This window comes from Haliotis cracherodii, unplaced genomic scaffold (assembly GCF_022045235.1).
Source record: "Haliotis cracherodii isolate W230 unplaced genomic scaffold, xgHalCrac1.p SCAF_9, whole genome shotgun sequence".
Lineage (NCBI taxonomy): Eukaryota > Metazoa > Mollusca > Gastropoda > Lepetellida > Haliotidae > Haliotis > Haliotis cracherodii.
The window spans coordinates 6,580,144-6,607,511 of NW_027266343.1; the positions used below are offsets into that span (position 1 = coordinate 6,580,144).

Consider the following 27,368-nt stretch of genomic DNA (forward strand, 5'->3'; position numbering starts at 1 on the left):
TGATACAGTCGGGATCGTACAGTCGACTCAGCTTTTAGCAGAAATCTCTGATAGCTAGGGAAAAGGGTTCAGTCACTTATATTGTTGTCACAGGTAATGCGCAACGCAGTGTTTACAAATGTGGTGTAAGGACAGTAAGGTTTTTGTACCAGAAACCGAAACGGAGTAAAGGTATTAACGATATGCTACGTTTCATGTGTGTAGTGAGTGTGAGTTGGGTTTAACGCCGGTTTTAACCGTATTCCAGTTATATCACGGCGTGTCAGCTTAATGTGGGGGCAAAGCCCGAAGTGATGCAGGTCTCAGACGTTTATCACCTCGGTGAAACCCACGTGCACGGGTATGGTGCTGACAAACCTAGAAACATAAATGGGGCGAACCGGGATTCCAACCCACAATCATAGGTTTCTGGCGTGTTTAAGGGACGCAACTCTGCACAGCGAATCGCGGCACCTTAGACTACTGGGCCACCCGTGCCCCCTTCATGTGTGTAAGTACGCCCAGGTTAGCCGCATAACCCACTGAAAGGAAATAGTGAGGAAACAATATAGACATTTTTACACAAAGAAAATGTTCGACTCGTTTCGGAAAACTTCATATTCACATCACTACTCGCTAAGTTCTTTCAGTTGGGTGTTCCGGGATAAAATAGATCCTCGTTTACCCCTGCATCCGACGTGAGGGATCTTGACTTGCTTCGTATGTGAGGTGAGGTGAGGTGAAATGGGGTTTAACGTCGCGTCCAAGATTATTCCACTTATATAGCGACATGCATGTACGTGTGTGTGTTTGTGTGGCTGCTTGTACTAGTCCGGACTTATGCCGATTTATAGTGCTAGTCCACTGAGATACCATGCCGCAGTTTAACATGAATACCCGACTCAGACACAGTATACTGACTTCGAGCCGACCAGTCCTGGTTTTAGCCCCTTAATGCCGAGCGCCAGACAGGGTAACAACAAGTACCATCTTTTAACGTCTTTTGGTATGACGCGGCTGGGGAACGAACCCCGGACCTTCCGCTCTCCGGGCGTACGCTCTACCATTAGACCACGGAGGCGGTCCTTCGTATGTAAATTACGGATTTGCCTAGCCACGGTATTTCTGTGGTATGTAATAATGGTGGTTTTGGTGGAGTTACAGACGTACTAAGCGTGCTTTACACCACACTGTATTTACTATGAATTGAAACTAGTTGTCAATCAAATATCATTCTTAATGTCTAAATGTGTATTCAAACGGCAGTTATGCCCCATATGATTCAAATATCAATTCTAATGTGACATAGCGGGCCCGTGAAGATCCGGGTGGGAATTTGTCTTCAGCAACCAATTCTTGTCGTAACGGCATCGGATGGTCAGGATCGCTGACTTGGTTGATGCGTGTCGATGATCCCATTTGCGTAGATCGATGCTCGTAATATCAGTCATTGGGTTGTCTGATCCAGAGTCGATGATCTACACACTGCCGCCATATAGCTGAAATATTGCTGAGTGCGGCGTTAAACAACAAACAAACAAATCTATAGCTTTACTTCTCATTACGTCAGAATATAACCCCCTCCCTGTCAGATCCACGCCATGCACTGGATAGTATACCAGGACACACTTGGGTTCACAGGATTTTGACAAGTGTTTTTTTTTCATCTGTAATACGCCTTGAAAGCTTTCAGCGTAGTACACTTTTAAAGTTTGTTGTTCTCAAAATATCTTCATTTCGGCTGTTGTATTTTATGAGACCATCCTTCTGATATTCGGGGTGGTGTCTTCTGACAAAAGAATTTGTTCCAGAACAAGAAAACAATTTGCTTCAGATTGTACGAAAACAAAATAAGTTTTCGCTTGTCAAAAGGTGTAAAAAATGTGGTTTATGTCCTCCGCTCACAAAATAAAATACATTTCCTGAATATGTGGCCGAAAATCTCTTACAAAAATCGCCTTTTCAAAGGTGCGTTACGAAATACAATTCAGATTTACACATCAAATTGATGAAAATATCACAATACTGATGAGCTTCCTGGAAATGATAATTTAATATCACTCTTTATTGAGGAACTCCGTATCAATTAGAAGGAAATTACTGCTTCGGGACGCACTGCGGTGCAAAATATGGAGATGGTTTTTGTTGTGTCGTTTCTCATTGCCGGTGCTAGTCGTGATACTTATGCCTCCTGGGACCAGCCTCGTCTCTCACGACTCTGTTGGTTGCCTTTTTCAGCATTCAATATATTTTAGTATTATTGAGACGTTCTATAAATCGGCAAACGGAAACCTTTAAGATGCAAGCCTGGCAGCGCTAAATTGATGTCCCCGGAAATGAGCGGGTCGAACACCATAACGGCTTTCAGATACGTCTGACAAACACAACCAGGCTCTATCACAATAAGTGTTAATGACTCGCATATGGAAAGAAAAATTGACCGCTTATAAATAATGTATACTTATTGTAATTATAGCTCGAAGCACCTCTGGCTATCCATGGTTTCAAGGTCAAACATCAGTGACCTCGAACGCCCTAGTGTGTCTGTTCAAAGACCACACCACCACATTCATGAATAAGGTCAATAATGCCAATTGTATCGACCCACAAACAAAAGCTAGAGACATGAGAGTGTGTTGAACGTAAATCATGTTATGATCTTTGATATTATGACGTAAGTAAAACGTTGGGTCAAGGTCAAATTGTCCTTTCTTCGGGGTACACAATGAAAGCCCCTTGGTATAGACTTTGTTGGGGCTGAAGCACCAAAATCTGGATGAGTGAGTGAGTAAGTAAGGTTTTACGCCGCTTTTAGCAAAATTCCAGCAGTATATCGGCGGGGGACACCAGAAATGGGTTTCACATATTCTACCTATGTGGGGAATTGAAACCGGGTCTTCGGGGTGACGAGCGAACGCTCTAACCACCAGGCTACCCAACCGCCCCAAAATTCTGGATAAATATTGATGGCAACGATACTTATTTCTGATTCAGATTATTTCTCCAAAAACCACCATCGATGGTACAAAAGTAAATATATAGTATGTGTATATCAAGATGGCTGTGTAGAGTTGTGTTTTAATTTCAATTTATTAAATACAATTAATATGAAAGCAGACAGGCATTTAAATACTTTTAACTTAGTAGTTGTTGTCAAACATTTCAATGAATGTACATAAGACCATACAAGATATTTCTCAGGTGTATCTTTTATAAGAAAGGCTTCACAACGGAACGTAGATTTCAACATTAATTCGCGAGGAACAGATATTCCGTAATTCGGAGTAGCGGGGTGTCCTTTATAGAAGTCATTGTGTTTTTCTCTGATCACCTTTCTCTCTGTTCCTCATCTTAAGCGGAGACATGAGCTCATTTATTGTATTGTTGGAACGGCGTCACATTAAATCATTTGTGATGTTTTCAACAATGCATGACGTCAATGCATTTACATGACGTCACTTACTATGGGTTTATTAAAAAAAAAAATAACAAATGAAACAATTGGAAGGCGCTAGCCAATCAACATTCAGCAAAAAGTATTAATGCTGAAATTAATTTCACTTCAATCTCATTAAAACTACTACTACTACTCCGCTACTCCAAGATCTGAGGTCATCCCATTACAGGGCATGTCAGAACGACTTTACATCCAACCAATCAGAGCGTCGCTTACGATATCACGAGGGCGTATTTTCTGATCTTGCAACCCGTGAAATGTTAACGCGATGCATTCCGAACCACAGTTACGAGCTCTCCGACTGATTCCATTAATCTCTCGCTTCAATGGGATAAACGTTTCCAACGGTAGTGACATCCCTAGCCATTGGAGAACACTGCCATACAATCTATACATCTATTAGAACTTTCAGATTTTCTTTTGTTCAATTTTAAAATGTTGAATCAGGAACTTTGTCAACATATTGTTTATAGTGTAGCCTGGAATGGATGTTGCCAGTTTGAAGCTAGTGCCATGAAGCTCGAGAAAGCTGCGTTCTGATTAGCTAATGTCGACTTCCTGTTAGTCGTTTCATTGGTCGGTCAGATTCGCGAACGGTCATTCTGACGTGACCTGTAATGGGATGTCTTCAGGTCTTTGGGTTGCGGAAGTTCAGATTAAAATGAGATTTTAATTAGATTGAATTTCACGTACATCCTCGTCCCTATGGGAATTATTCAAAGCACCGTTCCACACCTTGCATTCGTTAATCGGGACATAGTGATATTTATTATATGACTTGGAACTACAGCATAACAGCGTTTTTATTTTTATATGCATCACAGTGTTTGTGTGTTTGTTTGTTTGTTTGTTTGTTTAACACCGCATTCAGCAGTAGTCCAGCTAAGTGACGGCAGTCTGTAAATAATCGAGCCACACAATCCAGTGATTGACACCATGAGCATCGACCCACGCAATTGGGATACGATGACATGTATCAACCAAGTCAGCGAGCTTGACCATCCGATCCCGTTATTCGCATTTTACGACAAGCATGGGTTTGTGAAGGTCAATCGTTACCCGGATCTTCACGGGTATTCAACACAGTAAAAGACACTTCGTATTCGTAACTATGTTCCAGAAGGACGACACGGACAAACGAAGCATATTATAACATGTGGCTTGTCATCGTGATCTCCTATGACGGATTGTTTATTTCTTGACAGAAGGAAGAATTGTATCGGGGGAAATATGTGACTTTATTGATGTTGTGTCATGCCATTCTGGACACATCTTACATACACGATTCTCGATGAGTGACTGAGTTGGGTTTAACGTCGCTTTTATTCCAGTTATATCACGGCGTGTCAGCTTAATGTGGGAGGAAAACCCGAAGTGATGCAAGTCTCAGACGTTTACCACTTCGGAGAAACCCACGAGCACGGGTATGGTGCTGACAAACCTAGAAACATAATCTGGGCGAACCGGGATTCGAACCCACAATGATAGGTTTCTGGCGTGTCCAAGGGACGCAACTCTGCACAGCGGATCGCGGCGCTTTAGACGACTGGGCCACCCGTTTCCCCGATTCTGGATGAGAAAACCCCAACATAAAGAGAATGTGGAGATAAGCATTATGTGGTTAGTATTTTCAGATTTGCAGGTGTTATTGAATATTTGAAACCAACACATTTCATTTGGAACCGACGGCCATGTTACCGACACTGTAACATAATATGCATCAATCATTTTCTTTTTCTCTCCACGTTATCTTCCCGAGGCAAGAGACTTATAAAAGTCTATAAAATCCATTTTCCACACTTGCCAAACTAGGCTGGAATTATGGAGTTATATATTGGTTGGACTAACGAGTCTATGAATAGTCCAATAAAAATCGCGTAGCGATATCGACATCCGGTTCATAAATTGTCGTGCAGATTTCGTTTGATTGCAGTATTTGCAAAGCATGTGTATCGCTAACTCGGCGTCAACAGATATATTCCAGATCTTTTCATGTTTTTAACACTTGCTCACTGCACGAAGCAAAACAATATAGGTTTTGATTGTCGATCAGATCGTCTTTACTGGGCGTCGACGTTTTGTTTGAAGCAAAAATGCAAGTACAATCTGATTGGTCAATAGGGTGTGTGTGTGGGGGGGGGGGGGGGGGTGGGGGGGGGGGGGGGGGCATAGAAGGGACATAACTCGTAATAGCTACTGGTGGCGAGATCGAGCCCAGAAATTCCAAACCAGTTCGACAAGGGTTGTAACTGGATTTTTTTCAGTCAGTTAACTCCCTTGCCTCGGGAAGATGTTCTATGTGAACACTCACATTTGTGACACAGATATGATGTCATGATACTATGGACAAAGTCACTAATTCCGTTATGACTGGAAGTGAACTCGCCTGGTTAGCTGGGTGTGCAAGGAAAATAATAAACCGAAGTTGTCCTGATAAATATTGTTTAAACTTTATATCATTTCCTATAATATTTAACTAATGTGGTATCTATTTCGCCAAGCTGAATGACCTTTTTGTCAAATTCTGTATTGAAAGGAAAATGATACTTATCAAGAAATGTATACACAATGATTCATCCACACAAAAGATTTCCGGGTTTCAAATTCCATTTAACAATGCTTTTCATCCAATCAGCATCCACTCTGTTTGTATCACAATCCACTTTTAATAACATTTATATTTAATCATTAACATTACAAATCCAACTGTGATTCCAACAAAGAGACTTATTGATAGCAATAAATGTTCTTTAAATTGACGATTTTATAGATCACTGGAACCTCAACCTACCTGTGTCACTATGGTAACAGAATAAATGCAGAATGCATATTCCATTAGTGCTTTCATATTACGTCCATGTTTGTGGAGATTAGCCACGCATCCTGTGCGTGAACGTTCCTTCCTGTGACTGTGTCCGCGCTGCGTTGTGATAGCTACGATCAATAGTTAGGGTTTATATTAACATGATTGATGTCATTTATATGGTTTGAAAATACACAGGTTGGATCACTTTATTAACCTTTTCATGGTATTATTTCATTCAAACCTATGCATGGACATAATAAGAAGAAACTTCTTTATAAGTGAGTGAGTGAGTCAGTCAGTGAGTGAGTGAGTATGATATTACGCCGCTTTTAGCAATATTCCAGCAATAGCACGGCAGGGGACACCAGAAATGGGCTTCACACATTGCACCCCTGTCGGGAATCGAACCCGGGTCTCCGGCTTGACGAGCGAACGCTTTACCCACAAGGCTACCCGACCGCCCCTACTTCTTTATAAACACGGTCTACGAAACCCAAAAATAATCATTATGAAAAGAAAATTAAAAGCAGAGGTTTTGTATTCCGTCGATCAGAAATATGTAAAACGTTTAAAAAAACTTATTTACTGTCGCTATCAATATAAAGAAATTATTTACAATACTATAATTAAAACCTGTTGGAAATTTTAAAAACTCCCGCCCCCACTTTATATTGTTAATTGCTCTTTTCCCCTCTATTAGATCTGACGAAAATCAAAATAATATGTCTGAAATTAGACAATTTAATTTTTAATTGTTATGTTTCTCGAACTACCGACCTAAGTACAAATGTTCCAGAATAACGTCATTGTTCGTAGCAGCAAAAATCGCATAAAAAATGCTTTGCTTTGTATCTCACAGTATGCAAATGTGTCTAATGTAGCGTTAATCCGTACTTAGTGAAACTTATTGAAGGGGATAAACCTAGGACAACTAGGCAGTTTTCGCTAAATTGATTAAAATCACTCATCCGCTTCCGCTATATCTCATAACCGTTCCATTGCTGGACTCTAACAGTGACGTTTGTGGTTCTAGAACACTGATTTCAAAGAATAACCAATGAATGCATTCAAGGGAGAACACTCGACAGAATGAATTGGACTGTATTCCAACTTGTTCGTATTCCTGTACAATAAACTGCAGGCATTCAGACGTCATATTTATTAATTGATCGTGTCATTGTGGCAGATCCTCCATATGCATCGATTGAAAAATTGCGAAATGTACTTTACGACATATTAGATGTTGGTTGAAGGCGGTGCCGTGCAGGTCAGTGAAGTTAATATACAAAATTATACTCAATATCTCAGATAGATCGAGCTTAGTGTCACGTGGGTATGTCAGTTCTCTGACTATGCCTACACTTTGAAGGGTGTTCCCTGTAACAAAGGTTGACGTCAATTATCTAACGGGGAAAGTTATCATTCAGCTGCCTTTCTGGTGTCTGTGTCTACGCTCTAACTGGTGAATTTGCTCCAAGCAATCCCGTTAAGAGATGAACGGTTGGACATATTTTCATGTAGGGGCAGTGCCGATTCTCTACGGGTTGGCATTGAAATGTAGAAGCCCATATGTTGTCTTCATGCCTACTCTCTAACGGGTTCTATGCCTACTCTCTAACGGGTTGTCACTTACGTGTAGGGGCCTATATATTGTCTTCATGCCTACTCTCTAACGGGTTGACACTATCATGGAGCGGCCTGTATGATGCTTTCATGCCTACTCTCTAACTGGTTCTATGCCTACTCTCTAACGGGTTGTCACTATCATGGAGGGGCCTTTGTGTTGCTTTCATGCCTACTCTCTTACGGTGTCTATGCCTACTCTCTAACGGGTTGAGACTGTCATGAAGAGGCCTTTATGTTGTCTTATACCTACTCTCTAACGGGTTGACACGATCATGTAGAGGCCTTTATGTTGCTTTCATGCCTACACTCTTACTGGCTCTATGCCTACTATCTAACTGGTTGACACTATCATGTAGAGGCCTTTATGTTGCTTTCATGCCTACTCTCTTACGGGTTCTATGCCTACTCTCTAACGGGTTGACACTATCATGTTGATGCCTTTATGTTGTCTTCATAACTACTCTCTAACGGGTTCTATGCCTACTCTCTAACGGGTTGACACTAACGTGTAGAGGCTTTTATGTTGTCTTATACCTACTCTCTAACGGGTTGACACTATCACGTAGAGGCCTTTATGTTGTTTTCATACCTACTCTCTAACGGGTTGACACTATCACGTAGAGGCCTTTATGTTGTTTTCATATATACTCTCTAACGGGTTCTATGCCTACTCTCTAACGGGTTGTCACTATCATGTAGGCACCGTTTGATTGCTTTCATGCCTACTCTCTAACGGGTTCTATGCCTACTCTCTAACGGGTTGACACTATCTTGAAGAGGCCTTTATGTTGTCTTATACCTACTCTCTAACGGTTTGACACTATCATGTAGAGGCCTTTATGTTGTCTTCATACCTACTCTCTTACTGGTTCTATGCCTACTCTCTAACGGGTTGACACTATCATATAGAGGCCTTTATGTTGTCTTCATACCTACTCTCTAACGGGTTCTATGCCTACTCTCTAACGGGTTGACACTATCATGTAGATGCCTTTATGTTGTCTTCATAACTACTCTCTAACGGGTTCTATGCCTACTCTCTAACGGGTTGACACTAAGGTGTAGAGGCCTTTATGTTGTCTTATACCTACTCTCTAACGGGTTGACACTATCACGTAGAGGCCTTTATGTTGTTTTCATATATACTCTCTAACGGGTTCTATGCCTACTCTCTAACGGGTTGTCACTATCATGTAGGGACCGTTTGATTGCTTTCATGCCTACTCTCTAACGGGTTCTATGTCTACTCTCTAACGGGCTGACACTAACGTGTAGGGGCCTTTATATTGTCTTCATGCCTACTCTCTAACGGGTTGACACTATCATGTAGAGGCCTTTATGTTGCTTTCATGCCTACTCTCTAACGGGTTCTATGTCTACTCTCTAACGGGTTGACACTAACGTGTAGAGGCCTTTATGTTGTCTTCATGCCTACTCTCTAACGGGTTGACACTATCATGTAGAGGCCTATATGTTGTCTCCATGCCTACTCTCTTGCGGGCTCCATGCCTACTCTCTACGGGTTGGCATTGAAATGTAGGGGCCTTTATGTTGCTTTCATGCCTACCCTCTGACGGGTTCTATGTCTATTCTCTAATGGGTTGACACTAACGTGTAGGGGCCTTTATGTTGTCTTCATGCCTACTCTCTAACGGGTTGACACTATCATGTAGGGGCCTTTCTGTTGTCTCTCCCTGTGTTCGTTCTAACGCGTTGGCATTGCCATGTAGGGACTTTTGTCTTCATGCCTTTGTTCTAACGGGTGGATATTGCAGGGTACGTTAGTTTAATACGGTATTACTATTCAATGCGGCGTTAAACTCACACAAAAATATCTTGCCTACAATCCTCGCTCATGTGGAGATTTCACAGATGGATTTGAGTGCCCTGATGAATATATAACCGGATTTAATAATACCCCTGAGATTGAAAAGGGTGTTTTATATCCTTTATGAAAATAATCCTCCTTTTTTATGCGTTTTCACAATAACTTGTGTTTCACATTTAGATGATGGCCTGTACATTCAGGGACGACGTCGGCGTCGACTACGTCTTCTACTACTACCATATAATACGCATGCTGAGACGTTAATGAATCAAGATTAGCTCCATCCGGGTCCCCGGTATACACGGTCTCTAGCAATGTAATTAGTTGTATGTGTTGTGTATCATTAAGACTTGATCGATGACCCCGCCTAGAGAGGAGGGTCCAGCGTTGGGAGGCTGATGTCACGTCAACGTCTCCGACGGAGAGGTAGGAAGCGTATGTTTCACGTGCACGGTGGGATGTGAGAGTGTGGACAACGAACGTCTAGGACGACCGGTATACAAGTTGCAGACGGCAAACTGCACGACTTCAGCGACTTTTAAAGGTGAGACAAACATAGGTAAATTGTTGGCGTTTTAATGTTCAGTATAGTCTCAGAGATTGTTGAGCTGTGGCTCACGTGTCAACGTGATAATATAGATTTTAATTTTATAGATCCTTCAAATGTATTTCACATGTCTCCGAATTAGTACTGTAGCGTTTCGTGAGTCAACTTTCTCATGTTTAGTTCAGTCTCCGAAATAGTACTGTATTGTTTCATGTGTGAACTTTCTTATGTTTAGAACAGTCTCCGAACTAGTACATTTCTGTTTCATGTGCCAACTTTCTCATGTTTAGTTCAGTCTCCGAAATAGTACTGTATTGTTTCATGTGTCAACTTTCTCATGTTTAGTAAAGTCTCCGAACTAGTTCACTTCTCTTTTATATGACAACTTTCTACTGTTTAGTAATGTCTCAGAGATTGTGCAGTTATATTTCACGTGTCAACTTTCTAATGTTTAGTAAAGTCTCAGAGATTGTCCAGTTAAATTTCACATGTCAACTTTCTTATGTTTAGTAGTCTGCGAACTAGTACACTTCTGTTTCATGTATCAACTTTCTTATGTTTAGTAAAGTCTCCGAGCTAATACACTTCTGTTTCAGGTTTCAACTTTCTTATGTTTAGTAAAGTCTCCGAACGAGTACACTTCTGTTTTATGTGTCAACTTTCTCATGTTTCGTACAGTATCCGAGCTGGTACAATTCTGTTTCACGTGTCAACATTCTAATGTTTCGTACAGTATCCGAGCTGGTACACTTGTGTTTCATGTGTCAACTTTTTCATGTTAATTAAAATGTCCGAACAAGTCCTGTAGTGTTTCATGTGCCAACTTTCTTATCTTCAGTAAAGTCTCAGACCTATTACACTTGTGTTTCATGTGTCAACTATCTCATGTTTAGTAAAGTCTCAGAGATTGTGCAGTTATATTTCACGTGTCAACTTTCTTATCTTCAGTAAAGTCTCCGAACTAGTACACTTCTTTTTTATGTGTCAACTTTCTCATGTTTCGTACAGTCTCCTAACAAGTACTGTAGTGTTTCATGTGTCAACTTTCTCATGTTTCGTACAGTCTCCTAACAAGTACTGTAGTGTTTCATGTGTCAACTTTCTCATGTTTCGTACAGTCTCCTAACAAGTACTGTAGTGTTTCATGTGTCAACTTTCTCATGTTTCGTACGGTCTCCTAACAAGTACTGTAGTGTTTTGATGTGCCAACTTTCTCATGTTTCGTACAGTCTCCTAACAAGTACTGTAGTGTTTCCTGTGCCAACTTTCTCATGTTTCGTATGGTCTCCTAACAAGTACTGTAGTGTTTCCTGTGCCAACTTTCTCATGTTTCGTACAGTCCCCTAACAAGTACTGTAGTGTTTCATGTGCCAACTTTCTAATGTTTCGTACAGTCTCCTAACAAGTACTGTGGTGTTTCATGTGCCAACTTTCTCATGTTTCGTACAGTCTCCTAACAAGTACTGTAGTGTTTCCTGTGCCAACTTTCTCATGTTTCGTACAGTCTCCTAACAAGTACTGTAGTGTTTTATGTGCCAACTTTCTCATGTTTCGTACAGTCTCCTAACAAGTACTGTAGTGTTTCATGTGTCAACTTTCTCATGTTTCGTACAGTCTCCTAACAAGTACTGTAGTGTTTCCTGTGCCAACTTTCTCATGTTTCGTACAGTCTCCTAACAAGTACTGTAGTGTTTCATGTGCCAACTTTCTCATGTTTCGTACAGTCTCCTAACAAGTACTGTAGTGTTTCATGTGTCAGCTTTCTCATGTTTCGTACAGTCTCTTAACAAGTACTGTTGTGTTTCCTGTGCCAACTTTCTCATGTTTAATACAGTCTCCTAACAAGTACTGTAGTGTTTCATGTGTCAACTTTCTCATGTTTCGTACAGTCTCCTAACAAGTACTGTAGTGTTTCATGTGCCAACTTTCTCATGTTTCGTACAGTCTCCTAACAAGTACTGTAGTGTTTCATGTGCCAACTTTCTCATGTTTCGTACAGTCTCCTAACAAGTACTGTAGTGTTTCATGTGTCAGCTTTCTCATGTTTCGTACAGTCTCTTAACAAGTACTGTAGTGTTTCCTGTGCCAACTTTCTCATGTTTAATACAGTCTCCTAACAAGTACTGTAGTGTTCCATGTGTCAACTTTCTCATGTTTCGTACAGTCTCCTAACAAGTACTGTAGTGTTTCATGTGTCAACTTTCTCATGTTTCGTACAGTCTCCTAACAAGTACTGTAGTGTTTCATGTGCCAACTTTCTCATGTTTCGTACAGTCTCCTAACAAGTACTGTAGTGTTTCATGTGTCAACTTTCTTATGTTTCGTACAGTCTCCTAACAAGTACTGTAGTGTTTCATGTGTCAAATTTCTCATGTTTCGTACAGTCTCCTAACAAGTACTGTAGTGTTTCCTGTGCCAGCTTTCTCATGTTTCGTACAGTCTCCTGACAAGTACTGTAGTGTTTCATGTGTCAATGTCCCAGCGGCCTGCAGTTATATTTCACGTGTCAACTTTCTAATGTTTAGTAAAGTCTCAGAGATTGTCCAGTTAAATTTCACATGTCAACTTTCTAATGTTTAGTACATTCTCCGAACTAGTACTGTAGTGTTTCATGTGTCAACTTTCTCATGTTTCGTACAGTCTCCTAACAAGTACTGTAGTGTTTCCTGTGCCAGCTTTCTCATGTTTCGTACAGTCTCCTAACAAGTACTGTAGTGTTTCATGTGTCAATGTCCCAGTGGCCTGTAGATAACCGAGTACGTAACAGGCAAACTAGTGCGTGAGAGCATGAGCAGCGATCTACGTCTGACTGGAATGTCGTTCATGCTGATCCAGGTCACTCATTGTGTAGATCGAGAACATTTTGACACCTATTCAAGTGAACACATACGTTTGGACAAAACGTGAATAGGTAAATACACGTAACATGATTAGCTTGGCCATGGCGTACTTGTTCCGACAGGGTAGGTCGATCTTGCCTACGTCGACTTTGTCTTCGCCGACCTTAATACATGTACATGGATATTATTGTTATACCTTATACTGTTAACATAGCCTTGTAGGCAGTGTTGATGTGATGCCGTGTTTGTAGTAAACAGCAAACAGCTGATTTAGAAAATATATCAAGGATGTTGGCGTTACTCAAATAAACAGACTGAAATATAGCTTAATGTGAAATCAACAATGATGACATCGTCCATTTGAATACCTTTATTGACCGAGGTTTTGATAGGTATTTTTGGACAGTCTGACCCTTGAGGTTTCTAACACCTGCCTCCTTTTCAAAGAAACTCAGTAAAGATTAAGAAAACCTTTAAACATTTCCGCTGTGCTAATAGTGAAATATGTTCCACTTAAAGTTGCATAAATATATCCTGTTGATAATTCTAAATATGTGATTTCTGGTAAATACTTGAAAATGTGTGATTCCTGAATGATTTGATGTTAAAAGGTGCATAATAAACCCATCCAGTAAATTCCTCAAAATGTGTGTTTTCGGGTTTGTTCCACTTTAATGAAAGGTAAAGAGGTAACTATTGCTTGACCAACCAACCTTGACTAAACCTGGTATGTGAGGTGCGTGAAATATAAGTAAGTTAAAGGGTGCTTTGAAACTGGTTTTGAATTAATTACCCAAATATATCATCACTGCGAGTAACAAGGTAATTTCCAGGTAATTGGATTATTCTATCAAATGGTCGTTCCTTATATTACAAAACGTATTTGTAGCAAGGATAATCCAGGAAACAACATACATTGATTCATGCCTCCTGCTGTGTTTTCTAATTCATACCATGGCGAATCGTATTTCGGTATTAGTGGAGACGAAATAACACAAGATTATATTTCATAAGGCCCCCATGTTGATAAGGTTAAAACAAATTAGGACATCAGATGGGATTAGCCCGAGCGTTTATTTAGTCAAGGTACGCTTTTAAACGGGTTACTATAATATAGACTTCAGTGGTTAACACACTTTTTTATATATAATATGAAGCCTATAGTCCTTTAACTAACATAAGGGTGGAGGGGGTGCGGGCGGGTGGGTGGTGTCACGGGTGGTCCAGTCGACTTAGACACCATTCGCTGTAAAGAGTTACATCCCTTAGGCACGCTACAAATCTATGATAGTAGGTTCGAATCCCGGTTCGCCACGATACTGTTTCTTGTTTTATCAGCACCATCCCCGTGCTCGTGAGTGTCACCAAAGTGGTAAACGTTGGGCTTTCCTCTCAGACAGTGATGGAACTGGTATACAGTTCAAATCGGCGTAAAACCCATCTTACTTACTCACTTAAGACGTAATGTGAGTCAACATCACACTCGTTTGGTTTCACCAAAGTGGTACCAATCCAAGAACACCACTTCAGGCTTCCTCCCACATGAAGATGCCATGCCCTGCTATACCTGAAATACTTTTCAAAACGGGCGTTAAAACAAACTCACTCACTCACACAAGGTGACTGTATAAAATGGAGGCTAGTCTCCTCAGTCCGAATAGGTACCCAGGACGTCATAACCGTCTAGTACAGTGGGCGAGTGAGTGTGGTTTTACGCCGTTTTTAGTAATATTCCAGCAATATCACGGCGGGGGACACTAAAAATGAGCTTCACACATTGCACCCACGTGGGGAATCGAACCCGGGCTTTCGGCGTGACGAGCGAACGCTTTAACCACTAGGCTACCCCACTACCCAAAAGTACAATGGGCTTGGCTGACAGTTTGTCATCGTACCGGATAGCGTGTATCAGGCTCGGTAACCTGACTGTGTGGATCGCTGATCACAATATTAATCACTGATTTGTCTGGTCTCGATAATTTACAGGCTGCAGTCATGATTCTGTAAAACCACAGCGTAAATCAAACAGACACAAATCGTACAATGTTTGGCAATATGTATTACCTTGCTTGACAACGGTATGTGTCTATACGGAAATGTGGCTTCACAGTAAAAATAACGAAGTTGTTATCAATAAATTGTGTCAACTTTGCCATCCTTCAACTTCTAAGAAATGCCTATCCAACAGTAATTATTACCTGCTTTCTTCAACACTCTGGTCCATCTGTTTTGGGTAAGCATATTAAGACAACAAGAAACGTCAACCACACAGTCACGGTTATCCACCGATAAAAGGTAAAATAGCGGTGGAAATTATATGAATGGATCACTAAACAAATATAATAGGTTATTCGCTAAGACACGTCTTCAACGATGTTTGCTGCAAAGTGTGATGTACTTATTTCACTAGCAACTTCTTTTGTTCTTTGTCACGACGTTTCAGAGCTACTTCTTGACGCATTCACCCGAGAAAGGAGCCAGAAGTAGCTCTGAATCGTCGTGACAAAGAACAAAAGAAGTTGCTATCCATAAAAGTGTCATGTATTCAAGTTCTAAATGCCTATCAAAGCCTTGATGCATTTATTTGTTTTCGCATGTGGCAACACCAGCTGGCGTTCTCTAGACGCGATAGTAATTGGCGACAGCTTACAGGAGATATTTAGGGAATAAATAAAAAATGATTAAAAACTGCAATACATGCGAACATGGTAGATGTAAGGTTGATTGAAGTTCTGAGACTCATATGCTTAGGAATTGCGTAATAGCGAAATCATTTGCGTAGACATTACATGACGTCGAAGAGGTTTACCGACAAAACGCTTCAGTCAGCTGGCTCCTAACTGTTTCGCTGTGACATTTTAATAAGACGCTATGGAAAATGGACAAACTTGAGGGACGTGCAGTGGTAAAGTACTTGCAGAAAAAGGGCTTAACACCAAAAGCCATCAATGAAGCTATGAGTATAACACTAGGGCAGGATGCCCCTTCCTGTGCCACTACAAAGAGATGAGCAGCAGCGTTTAGTGAGTGAGTGAATTGGGTTTAACGCCGCTTTTAACAGTATCCCAGTTATATTACGGCGTGTCAGCTTAATGTGGGAGGAAAGCCCGAAGTGATGCAGGCCTAAGACGTTTACCACTTCGGTGAAACCCACGAGCACGGGTATGGTGCTGACAAACCTAGTAACATAATTGGGGCGAACCGGAATTCGAACCCACAATCATAGGTTTCTGGCGTGCCCAAGGGGCGCAACTCTGCACAGCGATTCGCGGCGCCTTAGACGACTGGGCCACCCGTGCCTCCTGCAGCAGCGTTTAAGCATGGCAGGTAGAGCCTTGAAGACGACCACTGTCCTGGAAGGCCTGTGACGTCAGCAACACCAGGAATGATCCAGGGATGATCCACAGAATCCTGATATGGTGATGACCGGCCAGCGATTGAATGAGCGTCATATTCTTCAGTAGGCATTTCCCTGGAGAGAGTACAGTCCATTATCACAGAAACGTGGCAATGATGAAAGTATCAGCTCGCTGGGTTCCAAAACTTCTAACATCTGATCAAATACTCACCAGGCTCAACATGTCATTGGTTATTTTGTGCTCAGTTAGAAGCTGATCCAGGAATATTTTTGCAACGATTACTGATTGTAGATGAACCTGGATTCACAACTTCCAGCTTGAGTCCAAATAACAATCAACATAGTGGAAACATTTGACTTCATCGACACCTTAAAGGGCAAAGACATTTCCGGAAAGGTTATGGCCTCCGTGTTCTGGGATGTCGATGGATCATTATGGGGAACTATCTTCCAGTGTTAAGGGGGGCACGGGTGGCCCAGTCGTCTAAGGCGCCGCGATTCGCTGTGCAGAGTATCCAGGGTACCTTATACCTTGGACCCGTTCGCCATCATTGCTTCATTTCGGCAACCCACGTCTGTTCAGGAACTGATGCCCAAATGATAACCGGCACGTGTCTTTATATGTCAAGAAATATTTCATGCGATCGAAACGTTAAAGAATAGCCATTACTGGCAGAAAATCTGAAAATTTTCAATTTCCATATGTAAAATAGTTCTAATTAAACCCAACAGCAGTTGCCTATTATGGTTGTTTTTTTTAAGTTTTATATCAAATCATATTTTAAAGAATATAACCACTCAGAAATATTTTTTGAGTATTTACTAAGTGCCAGTACAGTTTTAGATATGATACCGTTAATGATTCTCCCAAATTATGTTTCTACGTTTGTCAGCACCCTACCCATGATTGTGGGTTTCCCCAAAGTGGTAAATATCCAAGACCTGCATCACTTTCCTCTTCCATCAATCTGAAACGATGTGATAACTTAATTAATGTTCAAAGCGGCGTTATTTTAAACTTACTATTGACAGAGACATCATTTATGCACTGATTCGACAAATGCCATGAATGAGAAAAAAAGTAGATTTTGGAGAAGATGTGGATGAGTAATGGCAAAATATGATTGTCTATAAGGGACCAACCTTATTTTAAGTCAGTGCCTCAAGACATAGTTATTTATTACCCTCGCGTGATTCTTATTCGTAAATATCATATATTTTGGAATAAAAACTGTTATTGCTAATATACGATATTTACCATACAGAAGCACACGAGGGTAATAATAACTTTATAATTTAATGTCTTTTTCAGAATAATTGATGTTTACGACGTTATTTCTCTCAGTGAAGTGGAAATAGAATCCGCGCATTTTGGAGTGAACCGCGCTATTTGTCACATAATGTCAAATGTCTTTCAGCCATGTTTCGTACTATGTTTGGGCGAGGCATTGTGAAACCCTTACCTGACCAAATTGCATTTTTATTAAAATTAGATTTAAGTTCTTGCTACCGAGAACCAAAGTTCTGAGGACATCGGAGGTCACCTCAGAACCATCTTTCGCGAACTTTGACCGACCAATGAAATGACTAACAAGAAGTAGACATTGGCCAATCAGAAAGCAGCTTTCTCGAGCTTTACGGCAATAGTTTCAAACTGACGACTCCCATTACTGACTACGCTTTGAAAATATTTTGAAAAAGTTTTCGATTCAAAATTTGAAAACTGAGCAAAAGAAAATTCTGAAATGTCTAATAATTGACAGAGATGGAAAATCTCTTCTGTTGAAAATGCTGATCCCATTGAAGCGATAGATAGACGTAATTGTGACGGAATAAGTCGTATAGCCCGTAACTGTCGTTCGGAATACCCCGTGTTAACCTTTCCGAGGTTGCATAATTAGACATTCTGACTGACACTTTCATGATCTGTTTAGCGACGCTCTGATTGGGAAAGGGCGTTCTGGGGGAGCCTTAATTGGATGTCCACAGATCTTTGTTTCAGTTGTCATAGAAGAAACACGCATACTTTGTTATAATATCGAACTATGGATCAAAGGCCTCTCAGTTTGCCATGAACAAACAATTTGAACAATGTAGCAACATTATATCTTTTTGTTTCATGTTTCAGATACCACGATGTCCAACATCACCGACTCGACGGGTCCCTTCTTGTTGGGAACTCCCGCTGCCATCACCATAGCAACGTTCACGAGCATCATGGGTGTCCTGACGACGGCAGAGAACCTGCTGGTGTTCCTGGCATTTGCCACTAACAGTTCCTTGAGGAAGTTCTCCGACTACTTCATCCTGAACCTGGCCGTGGCAGACTTTCTGATTGGTTGTGTCTGCATCCCGCCCTATATTCCCTACCTGCTGACAGGAGTATGGGAGCCCGGCAGGGCCTTCTGCAAGATATGGCTTCTATTTGACTATATATGCCCTGCTGCATCCACCATCAACATCTGCATTATCAGCATTGACCGCTACTTGCAGGTATCTTTCCCTTTCAAGTACAGAGCCAGACAAACCACGACGATGCGGATGGTGATGATGTTGATCCCGTGGATCATCGCAGGGCTGACGTACCTGCCCTCCATCCTGTTCTGGGAGATGTGGACTGGGCTGGATACCATTCCTCACAAAGTGTGTTTCGTGCCATACTACTACACCTTTGAGTACGCCATATTTGCGTCCATGGTCGAGTTCGTCATGCCGTTCACTGTTGTGGGGGCCTTCAACATTCTAATCTTCATCCTCATCCGTAAACGCTCCAGGGGGATTTTAGGACAGAGCAGAGTCGAGCCCATGAAGCAGGTTCAGGGAGAAGCGACAAAGGATTCACAGACGTCAGGGCCAGCGAAACCGTCCCTGGCGAAGGACAAGAAAGCAGCACGTTCCTTATTCATCCTTGTGTTGGTCTTTGGCATCTGCTGGATGCCCTACGAGGTGTGTGCGCTCATCTCCAGCGTCTGTGCCGACTGTATCAACCCCGTCTTCTTCGAGTTCACTTTCTGGATGCTGTGGGTAAACTCCACCATCAATCCGATCCTCTACCCACTGCTGCACAAGCGCTTCAGAGAAGCGTTCTTTAAGCTAATTGGGCTCCAAGCCAGAAATACAGCCAGGGTCGCAACACTGGCCACAGTTCAGTAAGTGGACGACATCGTCGACGGTGGCCCAGGACATACCACCGCATGATATTATATAACTATGGTTGTGTTCATCAACAGTGGCCAAAGTGCAGGTGGTGAACGACAGCGTCGACGGTGGTCCAGGACATACCACCTCATGATATTATATAACTATGGTTGTGTTCATCAACAGTGGCCAAAGTGCAGGTGGTGAACGACAGCGTCGACGGTGGTCCAGGACATACCACCTCATGATATTATATAACTATGGTTGTGTCCATCAACAGTGGCCAAAGTGCAGGTGGTGAACGACAGCGTCGACGGTGGTCCAGGACATACCACCTCATGATATTATATAACTATGGTTGTGTCCATCAACAGTGGCCAAAGTGCAGGTGGTGAACGAAAGCGTCGACGGTGGTTCAGGACATAATACAGCATGATATTATATAACTATGGTTGTGTTCATCAACAGTGGCCACAGTGCAGGTGGTGAACGACAGCGTCGACGGTAGCCCAGGACATACTACTTTATTATATTACTTCGTGCTCAGCAGAAAACCCCTGAAATGTTCGGCCGTACTTGACTCACAATCTGTACTTGCTGTTATATATTCGTTCAATTTCCCATTCAGTGAGATCAGTGCTTAAAGCTGTGACTCCTTACGCACAGCACCCGGGTTCGATTTCCCGCAGGGGTACAAAGTGTGAAGCCCATTCCTTGCGTCCACCCGCCATGATACGGCGTTCAGAGCGAGGCAAAGCCATACTAACTCCTTCACATATCGGGGCGGTGGGTGGCCTTGTGGTTAAAGCATTCGCGCGTCACGCCGAACTCCTGGGTTCGATTCCCCGCATGGGTACAATGTGTGAAGCTCATTCCTGGAGTCCCTCCGCCGTACTATTGCTGGAATGTTGCTAAAAGCGGCGCAAAAATACAACTCACTTTCACATATCAAACTGTGTCTGTGTACATGTGTGTCTGTATTTGCATCTGTTATTAAACCAGTGTCGTCGTACATAAAATAATGGTCATTGATTGGATGGTTGTGGGTTCTTCACTTTATTCAGTACTTCCAAGCCACGGGCCTTTTTGTACAAACGAAATACAATTTAGGTGCAAACAGTATAAAAATACAACACATTTCTTTGCTTTTTTTCACAAAAGCAGTTTTAACATAAATCCATATTATCAAAGAGTGTTTGTGTTCTTACAGCATTGGCATAAAACAAGTACTTTGCTGTATTCATATTGATAATAGGGTCTTGCGATGACAGTAGTGTATTAAACTTCAGAATATTTTAAAGATGTAAAATTAAGAGTTTATGTAACTTTGCCTGTGAAGCTGGGTAAATTAACAAAAAGTGATATTCATTTTCGATATGGTTTAAGTTTGAAACGTGTTTTCTCACACATTTCAAGGGTAGCCTAGTTGTTAAAGCGTTCGCTCGTCACGCCGAAGACCCGGGTTCGATTCCCGACATGGGTACAATGTGTGAAGCCCATTTCTGGTGTCCCCCGCCGTGATGTTGCTGGAATATTGCTAAAAGCGGCGTAAAACCATACTCACTCACTCACACATTTCAAGACTTACAAGTAAGTTGATGATCATAGACAGTATACGGATTATTATTTATTTTTAAATGAAAACAAAAACACAAACCACATGTTGATGCAAATGTATGAAGAAAGTATGATCATTTGGTGAGATATAAACTCTGATAAACACACTATTGATCAATATCACAGATCGCACACAGCACTGGGGCTAAACTAGGCGATTTCAAAGATTACACTGAGGACATGCGAGTAAAGATGATCATTACTGTCACTAAATGAATGTCAATTCATACGGTCATGGGTTGTGTTGCACCCCGGGTATATGCACGTGACACCCGGGGTACGTTCATGGGTTGTGTTGCACCCCGGGTATATGCACGTGACACCCGGGGTACGTTCATGGGTTGTGTTGCACCCCGGGTATATGCACGGGACACCCGGGGGTACGTTCATGGGTTGTGTTGCACCCCGGGTATATGCACGGGACACCCGGGGTACGTTCATGGGTTGTGTTGCACCCCGGGTATATGCACGGGACACCCGGGGTACGTTCATGGGTTGGGTTGCACCCCGGATATATGCACGTGACACCCGGGGTACGTTCATGGGTTGGGTTGCACCCCGGGTATATGCACGTGACACCCGGGGTACGTTCATGGGTTGTGTTGCACCCCGGGTATATGCACGTGACACCCAGGATAAGTTCACAGGCTGTTGTCGCAAGCCGAGTATATGCACGAGACACCCAGGATAAGTTCACAGGCTGTTGTCGGAACCCGGGTATATGCACGAGACACCCAGGGTAGGTGCATGGGTTGTGTCGCACCCCGGGCATATGCACGTGACAGGAGACATCCAGGATAGATATGAACTAGATCCGATACCGCATCCGACCGTCACAACTTGAAGATGAGGGAAGTATGGAATCCTAGTGGGGGCATTGTCGCGTTGTCGCATTGCCGCCCTTAAAAAGCAAAAAGTGTCAACATTAACCAAAGCGCGACAATGTGACAATGCGCTTTGGTTATGTTCCTTCTATGATGCCATAGGGAAGAGAATGAAGGGGTCATAAAATATAGAGGTATCACAGGAAATACGCACTTTCACTTGATGTATCCAAACATTTCCCTTTTTGTATATTGTATGGGTATATTTTATTTTCATAAAACCAATGTAAAGTATGCTATGACGTGGTTCATATTTTTTTTGTATCTCATATTGCCATCAGTCTTCACATCGGATTTTAATATGATGCAAAACACTTTAATTTGCTTTTTTTAATACCGATATCAACAAAGTTTCCACATGATGGCGGCCTGTAAATAACCATGGAATAGAATCGAATCGTACAGTGTACACTGGGCAGGATCCGGGAATTTGAAAAGTTTTAAAATGTACCATGGTTGGTTTGTTTGTTGTTTAACGCCGCACTCCAGCTATATGACGGCGGTCTGTAAATAATCGAGTGTGGACCAGACAACCCAGTGATTGATATCATGAGCAGCGATCCACGCAATTGGGATCGATGATATGCTTCAACCAAGTCAGTGAGCCTGACCACCCCATCCCGTTAGTCGCCTCTTACGACAAGCATAGTCTCCTTTTACGGCAAGCATGGGTTGCTAAAGACCTATTCTTTGCATCAACCCAAAAAGCCTTTCTTGAACACCACGGCAGCAGGAACACATTGTTTTAGGTTAGACCACAATGAAATTATCTGAATTTCATTAATTTTATTTATAATACGGTTGGCTAAAGGTCATTAATTATATATTTTTTTAAACTAACTTCAAGACAAATGTTTAAGAAAACAGTCGATGGGTGCGATTCATATGAAGCTTGAATTTTGGGCAGGACGACGCATTTTGTGTTTGTTTATCAGTGAGTGAGTGCGCTTTAACGCCGCTTTTAACAGTATTCCAGTTATATCAGGGCATATCAGCTTAATGTGAGAGGAAAGACCGAAGTGTTGTACGTGTCAGACGTTTACCACTTCGGTAAAACCCACGAGCACGGGTATGGTGTTGACAAACCTAGAAACATAATCGGGGCGAACCGGGATTCGGACCCACAATCATAGGTTTCTGGCGTGCCCAAGGGACGCAACTCTGCACAGCGAATTGCGGCGCCTTAGACTACTGGGCCCCCCGTCCCGTTTGTTCATCAAGCAAAAAAGGAACCCATTTAGCGACTGTCTCCCCAGAAAGCACATATTCTTCAAACATATAAAAATCTGCAGAAAAGGGTATTTTAAGAGAAAATGGAAAGGCAACTTTATAAATGACCTTAACCTTATATGCAGGTCAAGGAAACGATCTTTGGATCAGAATACCATGTACCACTGACCTGTTTCAATCCTTAGAATACTGTAAACTATGTTTATAACTTACTGATGTGGACGAACTGGATTTTTTTGTCCCGGCTATTTGCTGACTATGCTGCATATATGCTTATAACCATGATAACGAATTCTGATCATAACGAACTAAAATTAGCAGTCCCTTTGAGTTCGTTATAACCATAGTATACTGTATTCCAATACAAATCAGTCACACCGGAATTACTGTACGCGAATATGATAATGCATCATGACAATAATAACACAAATTCTGCAAATCGTAAAATCATTTTATTCATCAATAAGCAAATATGTAATGTTTTGCCTGCTTAACATATAATCTCATATAAATTAAAGATACATATTTTGTTGGTTTAAATAGCATGACATAGAGTTCTGGTAAAAGATAAGAAAAAAGTACATGAGACAGGCATTACAGAGGAGGGAATAGTGACACAGCACTCCATCAGTGAGACAGGAGACGTCACTACGTCACTGCCGTGTTCCTCTACCGTGAATACATACAGATGCTCAGAAATGTATTTGACATTTTCAACAAACAATAAAGACATGGCCTGATTCCAGCAAGAGGGAAACAAGTGACTACGCAGACCGATGGACAGCCATACATCTCACAAACAGCAGTATTTCTCCTGCATCTGCCATTGTCTGCATCTATGCTACTCAAGAGAGTGAATAGGTTGGGTTTACACCCCTTTGAACAGTGTCAGCTTGAAGTGGGAGGAAAGCCCAAAGTGATACAGGTCAAAGACGTGGACCTGTTCCGAGAAACCCACAAGTACGGTGCTGACAAACCTAGAAATATAATCGTGCGACTCAGGATTCGAACCCAATTCATAGGTTTCTGGCATGCCCAAGGGACGCAACTCTGCAAAGCGAATTGCGGGACCTCAGACGAGGTGAATTTCATAAACAGCCTTACTTAATTAGTTGCCTGAAAATACACATCACAACTCCTTCTACACCACAAGGCAGCCATATGTATCCACTGTGATGAGGAACATGGTTATACAAACCTCTGAAATATTGACGAGGGACTCACAACCAGACATGCTCCTTGTTAAAATAACTCACACTACAGCAATACGTCAACACAAAATAGCAGACCTGATACATGTCACTACAAAGCAGGAACAATTGGACTAAATCTAATGATGAACAGACAACTCAGGAGATCAAGTGATGAGGACCACCATGACGCAATACATCCAAAAAGACTCCATTCCACAAATGATCTTAGAGCTAGGACTGTTGTCAGTGTTGTCGTAAGGAGTCATTGGGGCTGGGACGGGTAACTCAGATACTCAGGTCGGGTGGGTAGAGGGTCCTGATGGGTTTTAATGCTTAACGTAAAACACCTTTCAAACACTATCGTAAACGTAAAATTCATCTTTTTTTTATCGTAAATGCTTATCGTAAAATACCAAAAAATAACTGCTTAATGTAAATAAATAATTTACTGCTTATTGTAAAATGATTAAAATGATCAAAAACAGTCAGTCTTCAAGACCCAAATGCTTCGCCACAGAAAGCAGGCTGCGCAACTGACGCAGGGGACCAGTCTAGAATGTTTAGCGATTTGAGATTTTACCAGGTATTAAAAATATGAATTGTCGGGATGAAACGAAAACACAATTAAAAGTCCCATGTCCCTCCATGGACGATTTAGGAATTTTTCGCGACGATTTTATTGAAAAAGAAGAAAAATTACAGCTTAATGAAAAAGTACCCTAAATTTTACTGCTTACTGCTTATGGGACCCACCCATCAGGACCCTCTGCTAAGAATGACCCAAGTACCCACTGAACTACCTGGACCCCTGGTTTGTCACGTGATATATTGTTTAATAACAAATAATCTTGAACAATATGGTTACACTACAAGTCACTAATGTTTGCATTTCTTTCTGACTATGCATCCAGACTTTTATATGTGTGAACAAAGATATAACTTCCGTCAACTTCAGTATATGCATGACCAGATCGATTTATACTTGTATCAAAATACATTTTGTCCAGGGCTTGTCAAACTTTTCCCAATCGGACATTTTGTACCTATTTCTTGTGACCTACAGTGGGTACCCGGGCAGGGGCAGGTAATAGGTGGGTGGGTACCTGGGTAGTAAATTTGGACTCGTCCCAGCCCTAGAAGTCATGATACTCAGCTTTAAGGATGCTTTGTGGATGGGTGTTTGCTACAGGTGGATGAATAGTGGGGTAGACAGGAGAATGCTGGGTAGACACTAGAATACTTGGTAGACACTGGAATGCTGGGTAGATAGACTCTGCCATCAAGTAAGGAGTCATTAAAATAATGCTACAACCTACCACAACATGTGGCAGGGAATTATATAGTGGAGCCATTTCTTAGAAGCTCGGAAGCAATACTGGGGTCAACGGAAATACTGGGGTAGACAGCAGGAAACCTGGGTAGATAGCAGCATACTCGGGTAGACATTTGATTACTGGGGTAGACACTTGAATACAAGGGTAGACAGTGGATTACTGGGGTAGACAGTTCAATACTGGGGTGGTTGCCTGGCAACATGAGACAAAGGGGAAACAAGCATCTGCATCAACAACAAAAAGAGACAACTATATAAAGTAAGCATGTCTGGGTAACCATGGTAACAAGATACAAGTGATGATATCTGTATGTAGTAGTGCTACGATAGGCTTACATCAAATGATGGCGTCACGAGTCTTGAGGTACAGAAACACAGTTTCAGCCATCTGCACCACAGGGCCACATTCCACAAAGCGATCTTAGTACTAAGGTGATCGGAACTTTGATCCCAAACTTTAACAGAGGCTTACAATCATCGAATAGCTAAGATCGATTTGTGGAATGGGGCCCAGTGCTAAGTTTATTTTTAAAATCACACACCCCTCTCAATATAAAATAACATGGGGAGAGGTATTTGATAGTAGAAACACATACAATCATCATCACAATCAGAATTGGAATCCTGTGGCAGCGCCTGTACAATCATGTAATAATAAGGCATGAAAATAATGCTACAACCTGGCTTTTGTGTCTGGGAATTATCAGTAGGAGCCATTTCTAATTTCTCAAAAGTTTTATAATGACAAAGATATACAGTTAATTGAATGTTTTATCCATAGTTTACCTACACAAGGCATCAATGTTTCAAAGCCCCATCCACAAGTAAGTATTAGGCATTGGACAATGTTTAATGCTGCAAGCTCCAGATGTCTATACATTGAGGTGATATATACATAATGATATGTCTTCTTCAAAATAAATTACAAAATATATCCAACAGTAAGTATAAACATGTATCTATGTATCAAACAATAACTGGTAAGACTAACGAATTGGAATGTCTCGAAAACATCTTAAATGTCAAGTCAACATAGTGTCAACACTTCATCAACAAGTTGTCAACATAGTGTCAACACTTCATCTACAAGTTGTCGACATTGTCAACACTTCATCAACAAGTGGTCAACATGGCATCAACACTTCATCAACAAGTTGTCAACAAAGTGTCAACACTTCATCAACAAGTGGTCAACATGGCGTCAACACTTCATCAACAAGTTGTCAACATAGTGTCAACACTTCATCAACAAGTTGTCGACATTGTCAACACTTCATCAATTGGTCAACATGGCGTCAACACTTCATCAACAAGTTGTCAACAAAGTGTCAACACTTCATCAACAAGTTGTCAACATAGTGTCAACACTTCATCAACAAGTTGTCAACAAAGTGTCAACACTTCATCAACAAGTTGTCAACATAGTGTCAACACTTCATCAACAAGTTGCCAACATAGTGTCAACACTTCATCAACAAGTTGTCAACATAGTGTCAACACTTCATCAACAAGTTGTCAACATAGTGTCAACA

The 27,368-nt window shown here is 41.5% G+C and overlaps 1 pseudogene; it reads left to right on the forward strand.

Moving 5' to 3' along the window:
• Positions 1–10,178: 10,178 nt before the first annotated feature.
• LOC139453383 (histamine H3 receptor pseudogene) lies at positions 10,179–19,594 on the forward strand (annotated as a pseudogene).
• The last annotated feature ends 7,774 nt before the right edge of the window (positions 19,595–27,368 follow it).